This window comes from Bactrocera neohumeralis, unplaced genomic scaffold, assembly GCF_024586455.1.
Source record: "Bactrocera neohumeralis isolate Rockhampton unplaced genomic scaffold, APGP_CSIRO_Bneo_wtdbg2-racon-allhic-juicebox.fasta_v2 ctg2003, whole genome shotgun sequence".
In the NCBI taxonomy this organism is placed as follows: Eukaryota; Metazoa; Arthropoda; class Insecta; order Diptera; family Tephritidae; genus Bactrocera; species Bactrocera neohumeralis.
Window position 1 is genome coordinate 1 of NW_026089929.1, and position 22,356 is coordinate 22,356.

Genomic DNA, 22,356 nt, shown 5'->3' on the forward strand with positions numbered 1-22,356 from the left:
GTAATGCATTATGAGCAGTATATTTATTACATATATCGTGAATATCGCATACATTGTATTTGAACGCTAAAAACCTTTAAACATATATAGCTGTACTTATTATTTATAAAAAATTTATAAGAAGTTACATGATCTTTTTATAGAAAATATATAAATGTTAAGTTAATTTGTTCACACTAACGTGTAATTCCTTTTTTATGGTATTTTCTATTTGTGATTAAGTATATGTTATATACATATATTGTGGTTTATTTTCATTCAAGAAATACTGGAAAATGCACAAAGAAGAGAATAACTAAAAATGGTATTACTGTTTTTGTTGACCTAAGAAGAAAAGAACTTAAGGCGCAGCTTGCAAATGTTTGGTTTAAAATTACAATTTATTGAAAGATGTGTTGTGAAATTTTATTTTAAAAATTTTGTTATAAAAATATTATTATTATTCTTTCAATAAATTAAAAACTCTTGACTTTGAATCAAAAAATACAAAAAAATTTTACTCTAAGCGGTGGATCACTCGGCTCATGGGTCGATGAAGAACGCAGCAAACTGTGCGTCATCGTGTGAACTGCAGGACACATGAACATCGACATTTTGAACGCATATTGCGGTCTATGCTGTTATGTACTTTAATTAATTCTAAAGTGCTGCTTGGACTACATATGGTTGAGGGTTGTAAGACTATGCAAAATTAGTTACTTATTATTTAAAAGAACTTAAGACATATGGTATATTATTGGATTGTATTTTTAATCTATAATAGTAATAGCATAAAGAGAAATATACAATATATTCTTGATTACCTCATTGTTGAACGAAATTTTGTAATAAATGAGAATCTTAGTATTCCCAAAATAAAGAAAATTTCAATATTATTTAAAATATATTTAAAAAAATATGGCTAAATGGGCCTTAGTCGCCTGCCCCACACCACGCCTACACACATCGCTAACACGCTACACTCACCACATTCACTTCCACATCACCACACCACAGTCCACATCAATACAACCCACAGGTGAGAGCATCTCACATCCACACAAGCACATACACACCACACTCGATTACACGCGCGGGATACCAGCCAACAAAAGGGATCGTCCCCGCAGCATAGCAGTTCAGTTTCGAATCTACTATCGAGCCCGTATATCGCCAGTTTCGATCGCCGTCCTTTAGTGATCCAGACAGTTGCGTGTCATTATTACTTGTGAACCCTTTCTTCGATTTCTGAGCCGAGTGAATAAAACAGTGAACAAAACAGTGGCGGGCCAGCATTTAAGCGTGTGAATCCTTTATATTCTAATTTTTATAAACTATAATCCGAGGGATTAAAATATTTGCGCGTCAGCACAAGGCTGGTGCAAGATATTCTATATAAATCCGATTAACATATAGTTTTAAGTAGTGGACAATCCTTTGTCGTGCCTAAGCTCTTTTGAAATAAATTCTAACGCAAAGAAGAATATAAGCCCGAGCGTTTCTACTCCCAAACAAGGTGAACGTTGCAAAATTTAATGGTAAGTGCAAGGGTGCAATAACTATGGTCCTTCGAGCCGTAAAGAAAGGCACTATTGAGAAAAAACATTAAAAAATCCAAACAGTGAAAGTTGATATATATTTTGCGGTGACCACAAAAACGAAAAACATTATATACACACCGACATATGTATGTATGTATGTGAAGCATAAAGTGCAGTTGCAGTAAAAGCATAACTAGTACACCGCTTCAAAAGCGGGCCAACAGAGCAGTTACCAAAACCAAAAAACAAAAAACAAAAAAAAACTGTTTACAAAAGCAAATAAAAGAACAAAAAAAAACCTGAGCGCAATTACCAAAACAACAAAACAAAACCCATATATATATTCACAAATAAAGTGATAAAAATATTATAAACATTGAAGATTGAGTGGCAAAAGCCGAAAGTTAAAAGGAAACAAACAAAAAATGAAATCCCTTCAAACACCGGGCGCGAAAAATAAAAGTGGCAACAGTATCAAAACGGGCGCTTTTAATGATAGTGCAATTATCGGGCGCGAAAACCACAAAAATTAATTTAAACAAAAAGAACAAAATTTAATAATAAACAATGAATAAATAACATAAAAAAAGGCCCTTAGCCCCTTGAAGCGGCTCAAAGTGAGTTGTATCGACTCCACTTCTTATTTAAAAAATTTTTATTTTCATATATGTATGTTGGTAACTGGTACAGTTTATTTTCATAAAAACTGTATTCAAGTCGGGTTAACCTTTTAAGGAAACGGTTGCCGCCAAACTGTTTCAACTTACGGTTAATTTCCCGGAAACCGAAAAACAGTTTGGTACGCTATATATATGTATACATGTATTTACCTCCAATATATGTATGAACAGTATATAATATAATATATAATTATATGTATACTGGCATATACATATCTAAGAAAAATGGTCCTATTTACGCTTACCCTTGTGTATCCAAACACACAAATTTGAAAAAAAAACAAAAAATTCAAATATACACTTGACCCCATTTTCCGGCAATACCCCTTATACTCCAAAAGTATAAGCAGGATTGCGCAAATAGTAAGCTTGGACAAATTCGATCAGTAAAGGAAAAATAGAAATAATAGAATACAACATACATATATGCAAATTCTTATATTCATATTTTATATTTAATTATACATATATTGACATATAAGTACCAACCAATGTTGGAAAACAACATACACACATACTTATGTATGTATAAATATTATAATAAATATCAATTTCTACAAAATTGCACATATTCCAATGTGTACTTAGAGTGCATACCTGCATCTTACCAATTTTTTTCTCCCGCGTCATTCGTATTGTAAAATCATACATACAGAAACACGGTATGCAGTTTGCCTTTGACTTCCTTCGTTTAAACTAAAACTATTTTAAACTTTCGGGATTTAATTTCAAAATTTAATCAAACTAAACAGAGCGCTAATTGCAATTACAAATATTTTAATTTAACCCCCAAAACATATAAAAAAGTAAACATATACGGTCAAATCAAAAAAAAAAAATAATAATAATAAAAGACAAAACCAGCACATACTTTACATACGTGTTGGTATCTCTAATTGTTCTCACATATATCCAAAGATCAAATCGGCATATTTCAAGCAATACCTCTTGTTCTTGCTAAAGCACAAGCAAGCAGGATTGCAAACAGAAAAAAATCTTTTTATATACAAAGGTCATTAACCCTTTCCTCTTTCCTTATTATCGCCCGTATACGCAAGTATAAACTAACGAGTGCGAAGCAATAAATAAAATAGAAAGAAAAGAAGAACAGACTAATAGCACACTAACTATTAGGAATAAGGAAATCGAAACACTCGTTCGATAGTTGGTACATTGCGTATACAACAAAAATTCAAGATTAAGGAAAACGAAATACTTGTTCGTTGTTCAATACGTTTTGTATACAACACACATACAAACCCTTTATCTTAAAGATTCAAACGTATTTATTGTTACCAGAAATTCTGAAAATCATATAAATTACCCATGAATATTTGAGTTTGTAAATTTTAAATGGGCAAAAGTAAATTTTCTATACGATTTCGGGTTGGTGAGGACAACGTGGCACGGAACATTTATAACAAATCTGCACAAATTTGCTCAAATTGACATATACTGAAATAGTACTTATATGAAAATGATTACATGTATGACTTTATAAGTTAGTACTTATATGAAAATTTTTATTAGTGAAAACTAGTTAATATATGTTATATCTTTATCTTTTAGTATGAAATTTTTCATTTAGTATTTGTATGAAAATTTTTATTTATATAAGTATTTCAGTAAATAATTTGTATACGTAAATTTGTGGGTTTTTTATTCCTGGTACCTGGCTACAGTTGGTTTAAATAGACAAATTTTGTTATATTGAAACAATATGACGAAATTTAAAATTCTATACTTAACAAGTAGCATATGAAAGAATATTTTAACTTTCTTTAAACTATTCTTATTACACATAAAAATATATGCGCTAATGGAATTGTATTAAATTGAGTGAAATATTTATATTATTACGCTCAAAAAAATACTTTCATATCATATATTTATTATTGAAAAATAAATATAATTGAATTTGAAATTTATAATTTCAAATCAAATTTAAAATTCTATACTTAAAAAAATGTATATATTCTTAAAAAATGATATATGCACATTATGCATTGAAATAAAGTAAAATGTATAAAAAATGATATTATTTGAAAGTTTAGCTAATATGGGAAGAAATATCGTTCTTAATAATTAAATAATATTATGTATAGAGAACGAAAATTCTTTTCACGATACAAAAGCAAAAACATAAAAAGCAACTGTATTGCAACATAACACACATAAGAAACCAAACGTCAGTGCGCCAATTAATTGGACTGAAAGAAGAGAATATAAGAAAATCCATATTTATTATATATAATAAAAATTCTCAAAGAGAAATAAGCAAATATATGGATAAAATGGTATATGGGGGTACCAGAATAATATAAAGCAATCAATAAATATTAAAGCTTCAAAAAAAAAAACGTCCGAAAAAAATATATAAAAAAGTAAATGTGTTGTCTGTGTTGTATATAAAGATGTCTTTTTTATATTTTGTGTATTGTGTAATTTTCAAATAAGAAAATATCATTTAAAATTTTATATAATATAAAACATATTATATAAAAAAAATATAATAACATTATTCTGGTTGACTACCTGCCAGTAGTTATATGCTTGTCTCAAAGATTAAGCCATGCATGTCTAAGTACAAATAAATTAAAAGTGAAACCACAAAAGGCTCATTATATCAGTTATGGTTCCATAGATCGTTAACAGTTACTTGGATAACTGTGGTAATTCTAGAGCTAATACATGCAAAATAAACACGGACCTTTTGGAACGTGTGCTTTTATTAGGCTAAAACAAAGCGATCGTAAGATCGTTATATTGGTTGAACTCTAGAAAACTTGCAGATCGTATGGTCTCGTACCGACGACAGATCTTTCAAATGTCTGCCCTATCAACTTTTGATGGTAGTATCTAGGACTACCATAGTTGCAACGGGTAAAGGGAATCAGGGTTCGATTCCGGAGAGGGAGCCTGAGAAACGGCTACCACATCTAAGGAAGGCAGCAGGCGCGTAAATTACCCACTGCCAGTTCGGGGAGGTAGTGACGAAAAATAACAATACAGGATTCATATCTGAGGCCCTGTAATTGGAATGAGTACACTTTAAGTCCTTTAACAAGGACCTATTGGAGGGCAAGTCTGGTGCCAGCAGCCGCAGTAATTCCAGCTCCAATAGCGTATATTAAAGTTGTTGCGATTAAAACGTTCGTAGTTGAATTTGTGCTTCATACGGGTAGTACAACTATAATTGTGGTATGTACATTACCTTATGTATGTAAGCGTATAACCGGTGGAGTTCTTATATATAATTAATGCAATGTATTTTTTATATATTCCTCCTATTTAAACCTGCTTCAGTGCTCTTCATCGAGTGTTGTTGTGGACCGGTACAATTACTTTGAACAAACTAGGGTGCTTAAAGCAAGCTCCAAATGCCTGAATATTTTGTGCATGGAATAATGAAATAAGACATCTGTTCTACTTTCATTGGTTTTTAGATCAAGAGGTAATGATTAATAGAAGCAGTTTGGGGGCATTAGTATTACGACGCGAGAGGTGAAATTCTTGGACCGTCGTAAGACTAACTTAAGCGAAAGCGTTTGCCAAAGATGTTTTCATTAATCAAGAACGAGAGTTAGAGGTTCGAAGGCGATCAGATGCCAGCTAGCAATTGGGTGTAGCTACTACTATGGCTCTCTCAGTCGCTTCCCGGGAAAAAAAAGCCTTTGGGCTCCGGGTGAAGTATGGTTGCAAAGCTGAAACTTAAAGGAATTGACGGAAGTTCACCACCAGGAGTGGAGCCTGCGGCTTAATTTGACTCAACAGGGGAAAACTTACCAGGTCCGAACATAAGCGTGTAAGACAGATTGATATCTCTTTCTCGAATCTATGGGTGGTGGTGCATGGCCGTTCTTAGTTCGTGGAGTGATTTGTTTGGTTAATTCCGATAACGAACGAGACTCAAATATATTAAATAGATGCTTTCAGGATTATGGTGTTGAAGCTTTTATAGCCTTCATTCATGCGTTCATCTTGAATGGACAAGTGTTTGAATGTGTTTATATAAGTGGAGTCGTACCTGTTGGTTTGTCCCATTATAAGGACACAAGCTTCTTAAATGGACAAATTGCGTCTAGCAGTAACGAGATTGAGCAATAACAGGTCTGTGATGCCCTTAGATGTCCTGGGCTGCACGCGCGCTACAATGAAAGTATCAACGTGTATTTCCTAGACCGAAAGGTCCGGGTAAACCGCTGAACCACTTTCATGCGTGGGATTGTGAACTGAAACTGTTCACATGAACTTGGAATTTCCAGTAAGTGTGAGTCATTAACTCGCATTGATTACGTCCCTGCCCTTTGTACACACCGCCCGTCGCTACTACCGATTGAATTATTTAGTGAGGTCTCCGGACGTGATCACTGTGACGCCTTGTGTTTCACGGTTGTTTCGCAAAAGTTGACCGAACTTGATTATTTAGAAGAAGTAAAAGTCGTAACAAGGTTTCCGTAAGTGAACCTGCGGAAGGATCATTATTGTGTTCCTATCCGAAAAAAAATATTAAAAAAACGGAAAAAAAGAATAAAAAAAAATTCTTTTTGTTCTTTTCATTCAATATGTTTTGAATTATTGATAATTATTATTTAAATCGATATGGGTATATCAATAATTTGTATAAAACATATTTGAGTGTTTTTTTTTTATTCCTTGTAATGCATTATGAGCAGTATATTTATTACATATATCGTGAATATCGCATACATTGTATTTGAACGCTAAAAAACCTTTAAACATATATAGCTGTACTTATTATTTATAAAAAATTTATAAGAAGTTACATGATCTTTTTATAGAAAATATATAAATGTTAAGTTAATTTGTTCACACTAACGTGTAATTCCTTTTTTATGGTATTTTCTATTTGTGATTAAGTATATGTTATATACATATATTGTGGTTTATTTTCATTCAAGAAATACTGGAAAATGCACAAAGAAGAGAATAACTAAAAATGGTATTACTGTTTTTGTTGACCTAAGAAGAAAAGAACTTAAGGCGCAGCTTGCAAATGTTTTGGTTTAAAATTACAATTTATTGAAAGATGTGTTGTGAAATTTTATTTTAAAAATTTTGTTATAAAAATATTATTATTATTCTTTCAATAAATTAAAAACTCTTGACTTTGAATCAAAAAATTCAAAAAATTTTTACTCTAAGCGGTGGATCGCTCGGCTCATGGGTCGATGAAGAACGCAGCAAAATGTGCGTCATCGTGTGAACTGCAGGACACATGAACATCGACATTTTGAACGCATATTGCGGTCTATGCTGTTATGTACTTTAATTAATTCTAAAGTGCTGCTTGGACTACATATGGTTGAGGGTTGTAAGACTATGCAAAATTAGTTACTTATTATTTAAAAGAACTTAAGACATATGGTATATTATTGGATTGTATTTTTAATCTATAATAGTAATAGCATAAAGAGAAATATATACAATATATTCTTGATTACCTCATTGTTGAACGAAATTTTGTAATAAATGAGAATCTTAGTATTCCCAAAATAAAGAAAATTTCAATATTATTTAAAATATATTTAAAAAAATATGGCTAAATGGGCCTTAGTCGCCTGCCCCACACCACGCCTACACACATCGCTAACACGCTACACTCACCACATTCACTTCCACATCACCACACCACAGTCCACATCAATACAACCCACAGGTGAGAGCATCTCACATCCACACAAGCACATACACACCACACTCGATTACACGCGCGGGATACCAGCCAACAAAAGGGATCGTCCCCGCAGCATAGCAGTTCAGTTTCGAATCTACATACTATCGAGCCCGTATATCGCCAGTTTCGATCGCCGTCCTTTAGTGATCCAGACAGTTGCGTGTCATTATTACTTGTGAACCCTTTCTTCGATTTCTGAGCCGAGTGAATAAAACAGTGAACAAAACAGTGGCGGGCCAGCATTTAAGCGTGTGAATCCTTTATATTCTAATTTTTATAAACTATAATCCGAGGGATTAAAATATTTGCGCGTCAGCACAAGGCTGGTGCAAGATATTCTATATAAATCCGATTAACATATAGTTTTAAGTAGTGGACAATCCTTTGTCGTGCCTAAGCTCTTTTGAAATAAATTCTAACGCAAAGAAGAATATAAGCCCGAGCGTTTCTACTCCCAAACAAGGTGAACGTTGCAAAATTTAATGGTAAGTGCAAGGGTGCAATAACTATGGTCCTTCGAGCCGTAAAGAAAGGCACTATTGAGAAAAAACATTAAAAAATCCAAACAGTGAAAGTTGATATATATTTTGCGGTGACCACAAAAACGAAAAACATTATATACATACCGACATATGTATGTATGTATGTGAAGCATAAAGTGCAGTTGCAGTAAAAGTATAACTAGTACACCGCTTCAAAAGCGGGCCAACAGAGCAGTTACCAAAACCAAAAAACAAAAAAACAAAAAAAAACTGTTTACAAAAGCAAATAAAAGAACAAACAAAAACCTGAGCGCAATTACCAAAACAACAAAACAAAACCCATATATATATTCACAAATAAAGTGATAAAAATATTATAAACATTGAAGATTGAGTGGCAAAAGCCGAAAGTTAAAAGGAAACAAACAAAAAATGAAATCCCTTCAAACACCGGGCGCGAAAAATAAAAGTGGCAACAGTATCAAAACGGGCGCTTTTAATGATAGTGCAATTATCGGGCGCGAAAACCACAAAAATTAATTTAAACAAAAAGAACAAAATTTAATAATAAACAATGAATAAATGTTATTAAAAAAAGGCCCTTAGCCCCTTGAAGCGGCTCAAAGTGAGTTGTATCGACTCCACTTCTTATTTAAAAAATTTTTATTTTCATATATGTATGTTGGTAACTGGTACAGTTTATTTTCATAAAAACTGTATTCAAGTCGGGTTAACCTTTTAAGGAAACGGTTGCCGCCAAACTGTTTCAACTTACGGTTAATTTCCCGGAAACCGAAAAACAGTTTGGTACGCTATATATATGTATACATGTATTTACCTCCAATATATGTATGAACAGTATATAATATAATATATAATTATATGTATACTGGCATATACATATCTAAGAAAAATGGTCCTATTTACGCTTACCCTTGTGTATCCAAACACACAAATTTGAAAAAAAAAACAAAAAATTCAAATATACACTTGACCCCATTTTCCGGCAATACCCCTTATACTCCAAAAGTATAAGCAGGATTGCGCAAATAGTAAGCTTGGACAAATTCGATCAGTAAAGGAAAAATAGAAATAATAGAATACAACATACATATATGCAAATTCTTATATTCATATTTTATATTTAATTATACATATATTGACATATAAGTACCAACCAATGTTGGAAAACAACATACACACATACTTATGTATGTATAAATATTATAATAAATATCAATTTCTACAAAATTGCACATATTCCAATGTGTACTTAGAGTGCATACCTGCATCTTACCAATTTTTTTCTCCCGCGTCATTCGTATTGTAAAATCATACATACAGAAACACGGTATGCAGTTTGCCTTTGACTTCCTTCGTTTAAACTAAAACTATTTTAAACTTTCGGGATTTAATTTCAAAATTTAATCAAACTAAACAGAGCGCTAATTGCAATTACAAATATTTTAATTTAACCCCCAAAACATATACGGTCAAATCAAAAAAAAAAAAATAATAATAATAAAAGACAAAACCAGCACATACTTTACATACGTGTTGGTATCTCTAATTGTTCTCACATATATCCAAAGATCAAATCGGCATATTTCAAGCAATACCTCTTGTTCTTGCTAAAGCACAAGCAAGCAGGATTGCAAACAGAAAAAAATCTTTTTATATACAAAGGTCATTAACCCTTTCCTCTTTCCTTATTATCGCCCGTATACGCAAGTATAAACTAACGAGTGCGAAGCAATAAATAAAATAGAAAGAAAAGAAGAACAGACTAATAGCACACTAACTATTAGGAATAAGGAAATCGAAACACTCGTTCGATAGTTGGTACATTGCGTATACAACAAAAATTCAAGATTAAGGAAAACGAAATACTTGTTCGTTGTTCAATACGTTTTGTATACAACACACATACAAACCCTTTATCTTAAAGATTCAAACGTATTTATTGTTACCAGAAATTCTGAAAATCATATAAATTACCCATGAATATTTGAGTTTGTAAATTTTAAATGGGCAAAAGTAAATTTTCTATACGATTTCGGGTTGGTGAGGACAACGTGGCACGGAACATTTATAACAAATCTGCACAAATTTGCTCAAATTGACATATACTGAAATAGTACTTATATGAAAATGATTACATGTATGACTTTATAAGTTAGTACTTATATGAAAATTTTTATTAGTGAAAACTAGTTAATATATGTTATATCTTTATATATTTCATTATACTTTTATTAAATATGCTTTTCTACTAGTATGAAATTTTTCATTTAGTATTTGTATGAAAATTTTTATTTATATAAGTATTTCAGTAAATAATTTGTATACGTAAATTTGTGGGTTTTTTATTCCTGGTACCTGGCTACAGTTGGTTTAAATAGACAAATTTTGTTATATTGAAACAATATGACGAAATTTAAAATTCTATACTTAACAAGTAGCATATGAAAGAATATTTTAACTTTCTTTAAACTATTCTTATTACACATAAAAATATATGCGCTAATGGAATTGTATTAAATTGAGTGAAATATTTATATTATTACGCTCAAAAAAATACTTTCATATCATATATTTATTATTGAAAAATAAATATAATTGAATTTGAAATTTATAATTTCAAATCAAAAAAAAAATGTATATATTCTTAAAAAAAGATATATACACATTATGCATTGAAATAAAGTAAAATGTATAAAAAATGATATTATTTGAAAGTTTAGCTAATATGGGAAGAAATATCGTTCTTAATAATTAAATAATATTATGTATAGAGAACGAAAATTCTTTTCACGATACAAAAGCAAAAACATAAAAAGCAACTGTATTGCAACATAACACACATAAGAAACCAAACGTCAGTGCGCCAATTAATTGGACTGAAAGAAGAGAATATAAGAAAATCCATATTTATTATATATAATAAAAATTCTCAAAGAGAAATAAGCAAATATATGGATAAAATGGTATATGGGGGTACCAGAATAATATAAAGCAATCAATAAATATTAAAGCTTCATAAAAAAACGTCCGAAAAAATATATAAAAAAGTAAATGTGTTGTCTGTGTTGTATATAAAGATGTCTTTTTTATATTTTATATTTTGTGTATTGTGTAATTTTCAAATAAGAAAATATCATTTAAAATTTTATATAATATAAAACATATTATATAAAAAAAATATAATAACATTATTCTGGTTGACTACCTGCCAGTAGTTATATGCTTGTCTCAAAGATTAAGCCATGCATGTCTAAGTACAAATAAATTAAAAGTGAAACCACAAAAGGCTCATTATATCAGTTATGGTTCCATAGATCGTTAACAGTTACTTGGATAACTGTGGTAATTCTAGAGCTAATACATGCAAAATAAACACGGACCTTTTGGAACGTGTGCTTTTATTAGGCTAAAACAAAGCGATCGTAAGATCGTTATATTGGTTGAACTCTAGAAAACTTGCAGATCGTATGGTCTCGTACCGACGACAGATCTTTCAAATGTCTGCCCTATCAACTTTTGATGGTAGTATCTAGGACTACCATAGTTGCAACGGGTAAAGGGGAATCAGGGTTCGATTCCGGAGAGGGAGCCTGAGAAACGGCTACCACATCTAAGGAAGGCAGCAGGCGCGTAAATTACCCACTGCCAGTTCGGGGAGGTAGTGACGAAAAATAACAATACAGGATTCATATCTGAGGCCCTGTAATTGGAATGAGTACACTTTAAGTCCTTTAACAAGGACCTATTGGAGGGCAAGTCTGGTGCCAGCAGCCGCAGTAATTCCAGCTCCAATAGCGTATATTAAAGTTGTTGCGATTAAAACGTTCGTAGTTGAATTTGTGCTTCATACGGGTAGTACAACTATAATTGTGGTATGTACATTACCTTATGTATGTAAGCGTATAACCGGTGGAGTTCTTATATATAATTAATGCAATGTATTTTTTATATATTCCTCCTATTTAAACCTGCTTCAGTGCTCTTCATCGAGTGTTGTTGTGGACCGGTACAATTACTTTGAACAAACTAGGGTGCTTAAAGTAAGCTCCAAATGCCTGAATATTTTGTGCATGGAATAATGAAATAAGACATCTGTTCTACTTTCATTGGTTTTTAGATCAAGAGGTAATGATTAATAGAAGCAGTTTGGGGGCATTAGTATTACGACGCGAGAGGTGAAATTCTTGGACCGTCGTAAGACTAACTTAAGCGAAAGCGTTTGCCAAAGATGTTTTCATTAATCAAGAACGAGAGTTAGAGGTTCGAAGGCGATCAGATGCCAGCTAGCAATTGGGTGTAGCTACTACTATGGCTCTCTCAGTCGCTTCCCGGGGAAAAAAAGCCTTTGGGCTCCGGGAGAAGTATGGTTGCAAAGCTGAAACTTAAAGGAATTGACGGAAGTTCACCACCAGGAGTGGAGCCTGCGGCTTAATTTGACTCAACAGGGGAAAACTTACCAGGTCCGAACATAAGCGTGTAAGACAGATTGATATCTCTTTCTCGAATCTATGGGTGGTGGTGCATGGCCGTTCTTAGTTCGTGGAGTGATTTGTTTGGTTAATTCCGATAACGAACGAGACTCAAATATATTAAATAGATGCTTTCAGGATTATGGTGTTGAAGCTTTTATAGCCTTCATTCATGCGTTCATCTTGAATGGACAAGTGTTTGAATGTGTTTATATAAGTGGAGTCGTACCTGTTGGCTTGTCCCATTATAAGGACACAAGCTTCTTAAATGGACAAATTGCGTCTAGCAGTAACGAGATTGAGCAATAACAGGTCTGTGATGCCCTTAGATGTCCTGGGCTGCACGCGCGCTACAATGAAAGTATCAACGTGTATTTCCTAGACCGAAAGGTCCGGGTAAACCGCTGAACCACTTTCATGCGTGGGATTGTGAACTGAAACTGTTCACATGAACTTGGAATTTCCAGTAAGTGTGAGTCATTAACTCGCATTGATTACGTCCCTGCCCTTTGTACACACCGCCCGTCGCTACTACCGATTGAATTATTTAGTGAGGTCTCCGGACGTGATCACTGTGACGCCTTGTGTTTCACGGTTGTTTCGCAAAAGTTGACCGAACTTGATTATTTAGAGGAAGTAAAAGTCGTAACAAGGTTTCCGTAAGTGAACCTGCGGAAGGATCATTATTGTGTTCCTATCCGAAAAAAAATATTAAAAAAACAGAAAAAAAGAATAAAAAAAAATTCTTTTTGTTCTTTTCATTCAATATGTTTTGAATTATTGATAATTATTATTTAAATCGATATGGGTATATCAATAATTTGTATAAAACATATTTTTTTTTTTGTTGTGTTTTTCTTTTTTTTTTATTCCTTGTAATGCATTATGAGCAGTATATTTATTACATATATCGTGAATATCGCATACATTGTATTTGAACGCTAAAAAACCTTTAAACATATATAGCTGTACTTATTATTTATAAAAAATTTATAAGAAGTTACATGATCTTTTTATAGAAAATATATAAATGTTAAGTTAATTTGTTCACACTAACGTGTAATTCCTTTTTTATGGTATTTTCTATTTGTGATTAAGTATATGTTATATACATATATTGTGGTTTATTTTCATTCAAGAAATACTGGAAAATGCACAAAGAAGAGAATAACTAAAAATGGTATTACTGTTTTTGTTGACCTAAGAAGAAAAGAACTTAAGGCGCAGCTTGCAAATGTTTTGGTTTAAAATTACAATTTATTGAAAGATGTGTTGTGAAATTTTATTTTAAAAATTTTGTTATAAAAATATTATTATTATTCTTTCAATAAATTAAAAACTCTTGACTTTGAATCAAAAAATTCAAAAAATTTTTACTCTAAGCGGTGGATCGCTCGGCTCATGGGTCGATGAAGAACGCAGCAAAATGTGCGTCATCGTGTGAACTGCAGGACACATGAACATCGACATTTTGAACGCATATTGCGGTCTATGCTGTTATGTACTTTAATTAATTCTAAAGTGCTGCTTGGACTACATATGGTTGAGGGTTGTAAGACTATGCAAAATTAGTTACTTATTATTTAAAAGAACTTAAGACATATGGTATATTATTGGATTGTATTTTTAATCTATAATAGTAATAGCATAAAGAGAAATATATACAATATATTCTTGATTACCTCATTGTTGAACGAAATTTTGTAATAAATGAGAATCTTAGTATTCCCAAAATAAAGAAAATTTCAATATTATTTAAAATATATTTAAAAAAATATGGCTAAATGGGCCTTAGTCGCCTGCCCCACACCACGCCTACACACATCGCTAACACGCTACACTCACCACATTCACTTCCACATCACCACACCACAGTCCACATCAATACAACCCACAGGTGAGAGCATCTCACATCCACACAAGCACATACACACCACACTCGATTACACGCGCGGGATACCAGCCAACAAAAGGGATCGTCCCCGCAGCATAGCAGTTCAGTTTCGAATCTACTATCGAGCCCGTATATCGCCAGTTTCGATCGCCGTCCTTTAGTGATCCAGACAGTTGCGTGTCATTATTACTTGTGAACCCTTTCTTCGATTTCTGAGCCGAGTGAATAAAACAGTGAACAAAACAGTGGCGGGCCAGCATTTAAGCGTGTGAATCCTTTATATTCTAATTTTTATAAACTATAATCCGAGGGATTAAAATATTTGCGCGTCAGCACAAGGCTGGTGCAAGATATTCTATATAAATCCGATTAACATATAGTTTTAAGTAGTGGACAATCCTTTGTCGTGCCTAAGCTCTTTTGAAATAAATTCTAACGCAAAGAAGAATATAAGCCCGAGCGTTTCTACTCCCAAACAAGGTGAACGTTGCAAAATTTAATGGTAAGTGCAAGGGTGCAATAACTATGGTCCTTCGAGCCGTAAAGAAAGGCACTATTGAGAAAAAACATTAAAAAATCCAAACAGTGAAAGTTGATATATATTTTGCGGTGACCACAAAAACGAAAAACATTATATACATACCGACATATGTATGTATGTATGTGAAGCATAAAGTGCAGTTGCAGTAAAAGTATAACTAGTACACCGCTTCAAAAGCGGGCCAACAGAGCAGTTACCAAAACCAAAAAACAAAAAAACAAAAAAAAACTGTTTACAAAAGCAAATAAAAGAACAAACAAAAACCTGAGCGCAATTACCAAAACAACAAAACAAAACCCATATATATATTCACAAATAAAGTGATAAAAATATTATAAACATTGAAGATTGAGTGGCAAAAGCCGAAAGTTAAAAGGAAACAAACAAAAAATGAAATCCCTTCAAACACCGGGCGCGAAAAATAAAAGTGGCAACAGTATCAAAACGGGCGCTTTTAATGATAGTGCAATTATCGGGCGCGAAAACCACAAAAATTAATTTAAACAAAAAGAACAAAATTTAATAATAAACAATGAATAAATGTTATTAAAAAAAGGCCCTTAGCCCCTTGAAGCGGCTCAAAGTGAGTTGTATCGACTCCACTTCTTATTTAAAAAATTTTTATTTTCATATATGTATATATGTATGTTGGTAACTGGTACAGTTTATTTTCATAAAAACTGTATTCAAGTCGGGTTAACCTTTTAAGGAAACGGTTGCCGCCAAACTGTTTCAACTTACGGTTAATTTCCCGGAAACCGAAAAACAGTTTGGTACGCTATATATATGTATACATGTATTTACCTCCAATATATGTATGAACAGTATATAATATAATATATAATTATATGTATACTGGCATATACATATCTAAGAAAAATGGTCCTATTTACGCTTACCCTTGTGTATCCAAACACACAAATTTGAAAAAAAAAAAAAAACAAAAAATTCAAATATACACTTGACCCCATTTTCCGGCAATACCCCTTATACTCCAAAAGTATAAGCAGGATTGCGCAAATAGTAAGCTTGGACAAATTCGATCAGTAAAGGAAAAATAGAAATAATAGAATACAACATACATATATGCAAATTCTTATATTCATATTTTATATTTAATTATACATATATTGACATATAAGTACCAACCAATGTTGGAAAACAACATACACACATACTTATGTATGTATAAATATTATAATAAATATCAATTTCTACAAAATTGCACATATTCCAATGTGTACTTAGAGTGCATACCTGCATCTTACCAATTTTTTTCTCCCGCGTCATTCGTATTGTAAAATCATACATACAGAAACACGGTATGCAGTTTGCCTTTGACTTCCTTCGTTTAAACTAAAACTATTTTAAACTTTCGGGATTTAATTTCAAAATTTAATCAAACTAAACAGAGCGCTAATTGCAATTACAAATATTTTAATTTAACCCCAAAACATATACGGTCAAATCAAAAAAAAAAAATAATAATAATAAAAGACAAAACCAGCACATACTTTACATACGTGTTGGTATCTCTAATTGTTCTCACATATATCCAAAGATCAAATCGGCATATTTCAAGCAATACCTCTTGTTCTTGCTAAAGCACAAGCAAGCAGGATTGCAAACAGAAAAAAATCTTTTTATATACAAAGGTCATTAACCCTTTCCTCTTTCCTTATTATCGCCCGTATACGCAAGTATAAACTAACGAGTGCGAAGCAATAAATAAAATAGAAAGAAAAGAAGAACAGACTAATAGCACACTAACTATTAGGAATAAGGAAATCGAAACACTCGTTCGATAGTTGGTACATTGCGTATACAACAAAAATTCAAGATTAAGGAAAACGAAATACTTGTTCGTTGTTCAATACGTTTTGTATACAACACACATACAAACCCTTTATCTTAAAGATTCAAACGTATTTATTGTTACCAGAAATTCTGAAAATCATATAAATTACCCATGAATATTTGAGTTTGTAAATTTTAAATGGGCAAAAGTAAATTTTCTATACGATTTCGGGTTGGTGAGGACAACGTGGCACGGAACATTTATAACAAATCTGCACAAATTTGCTCAAATTGACATATACTGAAATAGTACTTATATGAAAATGATTACATGTATGACTTTATAAGTTAGTACTTATATGAAAATTTTTATTAGTGAAAACTAGTTAATATATGTTATATCTTTATATATTTCATTATACTTTTATTAAATATGCTTTTCTACTAGTATGAAATTTTTCATTTAGTATTTGTATGAAAATTTTTATTTATATAAGTATTTCAGTAAATAATTTGTATACGTAAATTTGTGGGTTTTTTATTCCTGGTACCTGGCTACAGTTGGTTTAAATAGACAAATTTTGTTATATTGAAACAATATGACGAAATTTAAAATTCTATACTTAACAAGTAGCATATGAAAGAATATTTTAACTTTCTTTAAACTATTCTTATTACACATAAAAATATATGCGCTAATGGAATTGTATTAAATTGAGTGAAATATTTATATTATTACGCTCAAAAAAAAACTTTCATATCATATATTTATTATTGAAAAATAAATATAATTGAATTTGAAATTTATAATTTCAAATCAAAAAAAAAATGTATATATTCTTAAAAAATGATATATGCACATTATGCATTGAAATAAAAGTAAAATGTATAAAAAATGATATTATTTGAAAGTTTAGCTAATATGGGAAGAAATATCGTTCTTAATAATTAAATAATATTATGTATAGAGAACGAAAATTCTTTTCACGATACAAAAGCAAAAACATAAAAAGCAACTGTATTGCAACATAACACACATAAGAAACCAAACGTCAGTGCGCCAATTAATTGGACTGAAAGAAGAGAATATAAGAAAATCCATATTTATTATATATAATAAAAATTCTCAAAGAGAAATAAGCAAATATATGGATAAAATGGTATATGGGGGTACCAGAATAATATAAAGCAATCAATAAATATTAAAGCTTCATAAAAAAACGTCCGAAAAAATATATAAAAAAGTAAATGTGTTGTCTGTGTTGTATATAAAGATGTCTTTTTTATATTTTGTGTATTGTGTAATTTTCAAATAAGAAAATATCATTTAAAATTTTATATAATATAAAACATATTATATAAAAAAAATATAATAACATTATTCTGGTTGACTACCTGCCAGTAGTTATATGCTTGTCTCAAAGATTAAGCCATGCATGTCTAAGTACAAATAAATTAAAAGTGAAACCACAAAAGGCTCATTATATCAGTTATGGTTCCATAGATCGTTAACAGTTACTTGGATAACTGTGGTAATTCTAGAGCTAATACATGCAAAATAAACACGGACCTTTTGGAACGTGTGCTTTTATTAGGCTAAAACAAAGCGATCGTAAGATCGTTATATTGGTTGAACTCTAGAAAACTTGCAGATCGTATGGTCTCGTACCGACGACAGATCTTTCAAATGTCTGCCCTATCAACTTTTGATGGTAGTATCTAGGACTACCATAGTTGCAACGGGTAAAGGGGAATCAGGGTTCGATTCCGGAGAGGGAGCCTGAGAAACGGCTACCACATCTAAGGAAGGCAGCAGGCGCGTAAATTACCCACTGCCAGTTCGGGGAGGTAGTGACGAAAAATAACAATACAGGATTCATATCTGAGGCCCTGTAATTGGAATGAGTACACTTTAAGTCCTTTAACAAGGACCTATTGGAGGGCAAGTCTGGTGCCAGCAGCCGCAGTAATTCCAGCTCCAATAGCGTATATTAAAGTTGTTGCGATTAAAACGTTCGTAGTTGAATTTGTGCTTCATACGGGTAGTACAACTATAATTGTGGTATGTACATTACCTTATGTATGTAAGCGTATAACCGGTGGAGTTCTTATATATAATTAATGCAATGTATTTTTTATATATTCCTCCTATTTAAACCTGCTTCAGTGCTCTTCATCGAGTGTTGTTGTGGACCGGTACAATTACTTTGAACAAACTAGGGTGCTTAAAGTAAGCTCCAAATGCCTGAATATTTTGTGCATGGAATAATGAAATAAGACATCTGTTCTACTTTCATTGGTTTTTAGATCAAGAGGTAATGATTAATAGAAGCAGTTTGGGGGCATTAGTATTACGACGCGAGAGGTGAAATTCTTGGACCGTCGTAAGACTAACTTAAGCGAAAGCGTTTGCCAAAGATGTTTTCATTAATCAAGAACGAGAGTTAGAGGTTCGAAGGCGATCAGATGCCAGCTAGCAATTGGGTGTAGCTACTACTATGGCTCTCTCAGTCGCTTCCCGGGAAAAAAAGCCTTTGGGCTCCGGGTGAAGTATGGTTGCAAAGCTGAAACTTAAAGGAATTGACGGAAGTTCACCACCAGGAGTGGAGCCTGCGGCTTAATTTGACTCAACACGGGAAAACTTACCAGGTCCGAACATAAGCGTGTAAGACAGATTGATATCTCTTTCTCGAATCTATGGGTGGTGGTGCATGGCCGTTCTTAGTTCGTGGAGTGATTTGTTTGGTTAATTCCGATAACGAACGAGACTCAAATATATTAAATAGATGCTTTCAGGATTATGGTGTTGAAGCTTATATAGCCTTCATTCATGCGTTCATCTTGAATGGACAAGTGTTTGAATGTGTTTATATAAGTGGAGTCGTACCTGTTGGTTTGTCCCATTATAAGGACACAAGCTTCTTAAATGGACAAATTGCGTCTAGCAGTAACGAGATTGAGCAATAACAGGTCTGTGATGCCCTTAGATGTCCTGGGCTGCACGCGCGCTACAATGAAAGTATCAACGTGTATTTCCTAGACCGAAAGGTCCGGGTAAACCGCTGAACCACTTTCATGCGTGGGATTGTGAACTGAAACTGTTCACATGAACTTGGAATTTCCAGTAAGTGTGAGTCATTAACTCGCATTGATTACGTCCCTGCCCTTTGTACACACCGCCCGTCGCTACTACCGATTGAATTATTTAGTGAGGTCTCCGGACGTGATCAGTTTCCGTAAGTGAACCTGCGGAAGGATCATTATTGTGTTCCTATCCGAAAAAAAATATTAAAAAAACGGAAAAAAAGAATAAAAAAAATTCTTTTTGTTCTTTTCATTCAATATGTTTTGAATTATTGATAATTATTATTTAAATCGATATGGGTATATCAATAATTTGTATAAAACATATTTGAGTGTTTTTCTTTTTTTTTATTCCTTGTAATGCATTATGAGCAGTATATTTATTACATATATCGTGAATATCGCATACATTGTATTTGAACGCTAAAAAACCTTTAAACATATATAGCTGTACTTATTATTTATAAAAAATTTATAAGAAGTTACATGATCTTTTTATAGAAAATATATAAATGTTAAGTTAATTTGTTCACACTAACGTGTAATTCCTTTTTTATGGTATTTTCTATTTGTGATTAAGTATATGTTATATACATATATTGTGGTTTATTTTCATTCAAGAAATACTGGAAAATGCACAAAGAAGAGAATAACTAAAAATGGTATTACTGTTTTTGTTGACCTAAGAAGAAAAGAACTTAAGGCGCAGCTTGCAAATGTTTTGGTTTAAAATTACAATTTATTGAAAGATGTGTTGTGAAATTTTATTTTAAAAATTTTGTTATAAAAATATTATTATTATTCTTTCAATAAATTAAAAACTCTTGACTTTGAATCAAAAAATTCAAAAAATTTTTACTCTAAGCGGTGGATCGCTCGGCTCATGGGTCGATGAAGAACGCAGCAAAATGTGCGTCATCGTGTGAACTGCAGGACACATGAACATCGACATTTTGAACGCATATTGCGGTCTATGCTGTTATGTACTTTAATTAATTCTAAAGTGCTGCTTGGACTACATATGGTTGAGGGTTGTAAGACTATGCAAAATTAGTTACTTATTATTTAAAAGAACTTAAGACATATGGTATATTATTGGATTGTATTTTTAATCTATAATAGTAATAGCATAAAGAGAAATATATACAATATATTCTTGATTACCTCATTGTTGAACGAAATTTTGTAATAAATGAGAATCTTAGTATTCCCAAAATAAAGAAAATTTCAATATTATTTAAAATATATTTAAAAAAATATGGCTAAATGGGCCTTAGTCGCCTGCCCCACACCACGCCTACACACATCGCTAACACGCTACACTCACCACATTCACTTCCACATCACCACACCACAGTCCACATCAATACAACCCACAGGTGAGAGCATCTCACATCCACACAAGCACATACACACCACACTCGATTACACGCGCGGGATACCAGCCAACAAAAGGGATCGTCCCCGCAGCATAGCAGTTCAGTTTCGAATCTACTATCGAGCCCGTATATCGCCAGTTTCGATCGCCGTCCTTTAGTGATCCAGACAGTTGCGTGTCATTATTACTTGTGAACCCTTTCTTCGATTTCTGAGCCGAGTGAATAAAACAGTGAACAAAACAGTGGCGGGCCAGCATTTAAGCGTGTGAATCCTTTATATTCTAATTTTTATAAACTATAATCCGAGGGATTAAAATATTTGCGCGTCAGCACAAGGCTGGTGCAAGATATTCTATATAAATCCGATTAACATATAGTTTTAAGTAGTGGACAATCCTTTGTCGTGCCTAAGCTCTTTTGAAATAAATTCTAACGCAAAGAAGAATATAAGCCCGAGCGTTTCTACTCCCAAACAAGGTGAACGTTGCAAAATTTAATGGTAAGTGCAAGGGTGCAATAACTATGGTCCTTCGAGCCGTAAAGAAAGGCACTATTGAGAAAAAACATTAAAAAATCCAAACAGTGAAAGTTGATATATATTTTGCGGTGACCACAAAAACGAAAAACATTATATACATACCGACATATGTATGTATGTATGTGAAGCATAAAGTGCAGTTGCAGTAAAAGTATCAATAATACACCGCTTTAAAAACGGGCCAACAGAGCAGTTACCAAAACCAAAAAAAAAAACTGTTTACAAAAGCAAATAAAAACAAAAGAAAAAC

At 32.3% G+C, this 22,356-nt stretch overlaps 4 pseudogenes; all 4 read left to right on the top strand.

Moving 5' to 3' along the window:
- Positions 1 to 497: 497 nt before the first annotated feature.
- LOC126766660 (5.8S ribosomal RNA) lies at positions 498 to 676 on the top strand (annotated as a pseudogene).
- Positions 677 to 7,357: 6,681 nt separating this feature from the next.
- On the top strand, positions 7,358 to 7,536 carry LOC126766661 (5.8S ribosomal RNA; annotated as a pseudogene).
- A 6,711-nt stretch (positions 7,537 to 14,247) lies between these two features.
- LOC126766662 (5.8S ribosomal RNA) lies at positions 14,248 to 14,426 on the top strand (annotated as a pseudogene).
- A 6,619-nt stretch (positions 14,427 to 21,045) lies between these two features.
- Positions 21,046 to 21,224, top strand: LOC126766663 (5.8S ribosomal RNA; annotated as a pseudogene).
- The last annotated feature ends 1,132 nt before the right edge of the window (positions 21,225 to 22,356 follow it).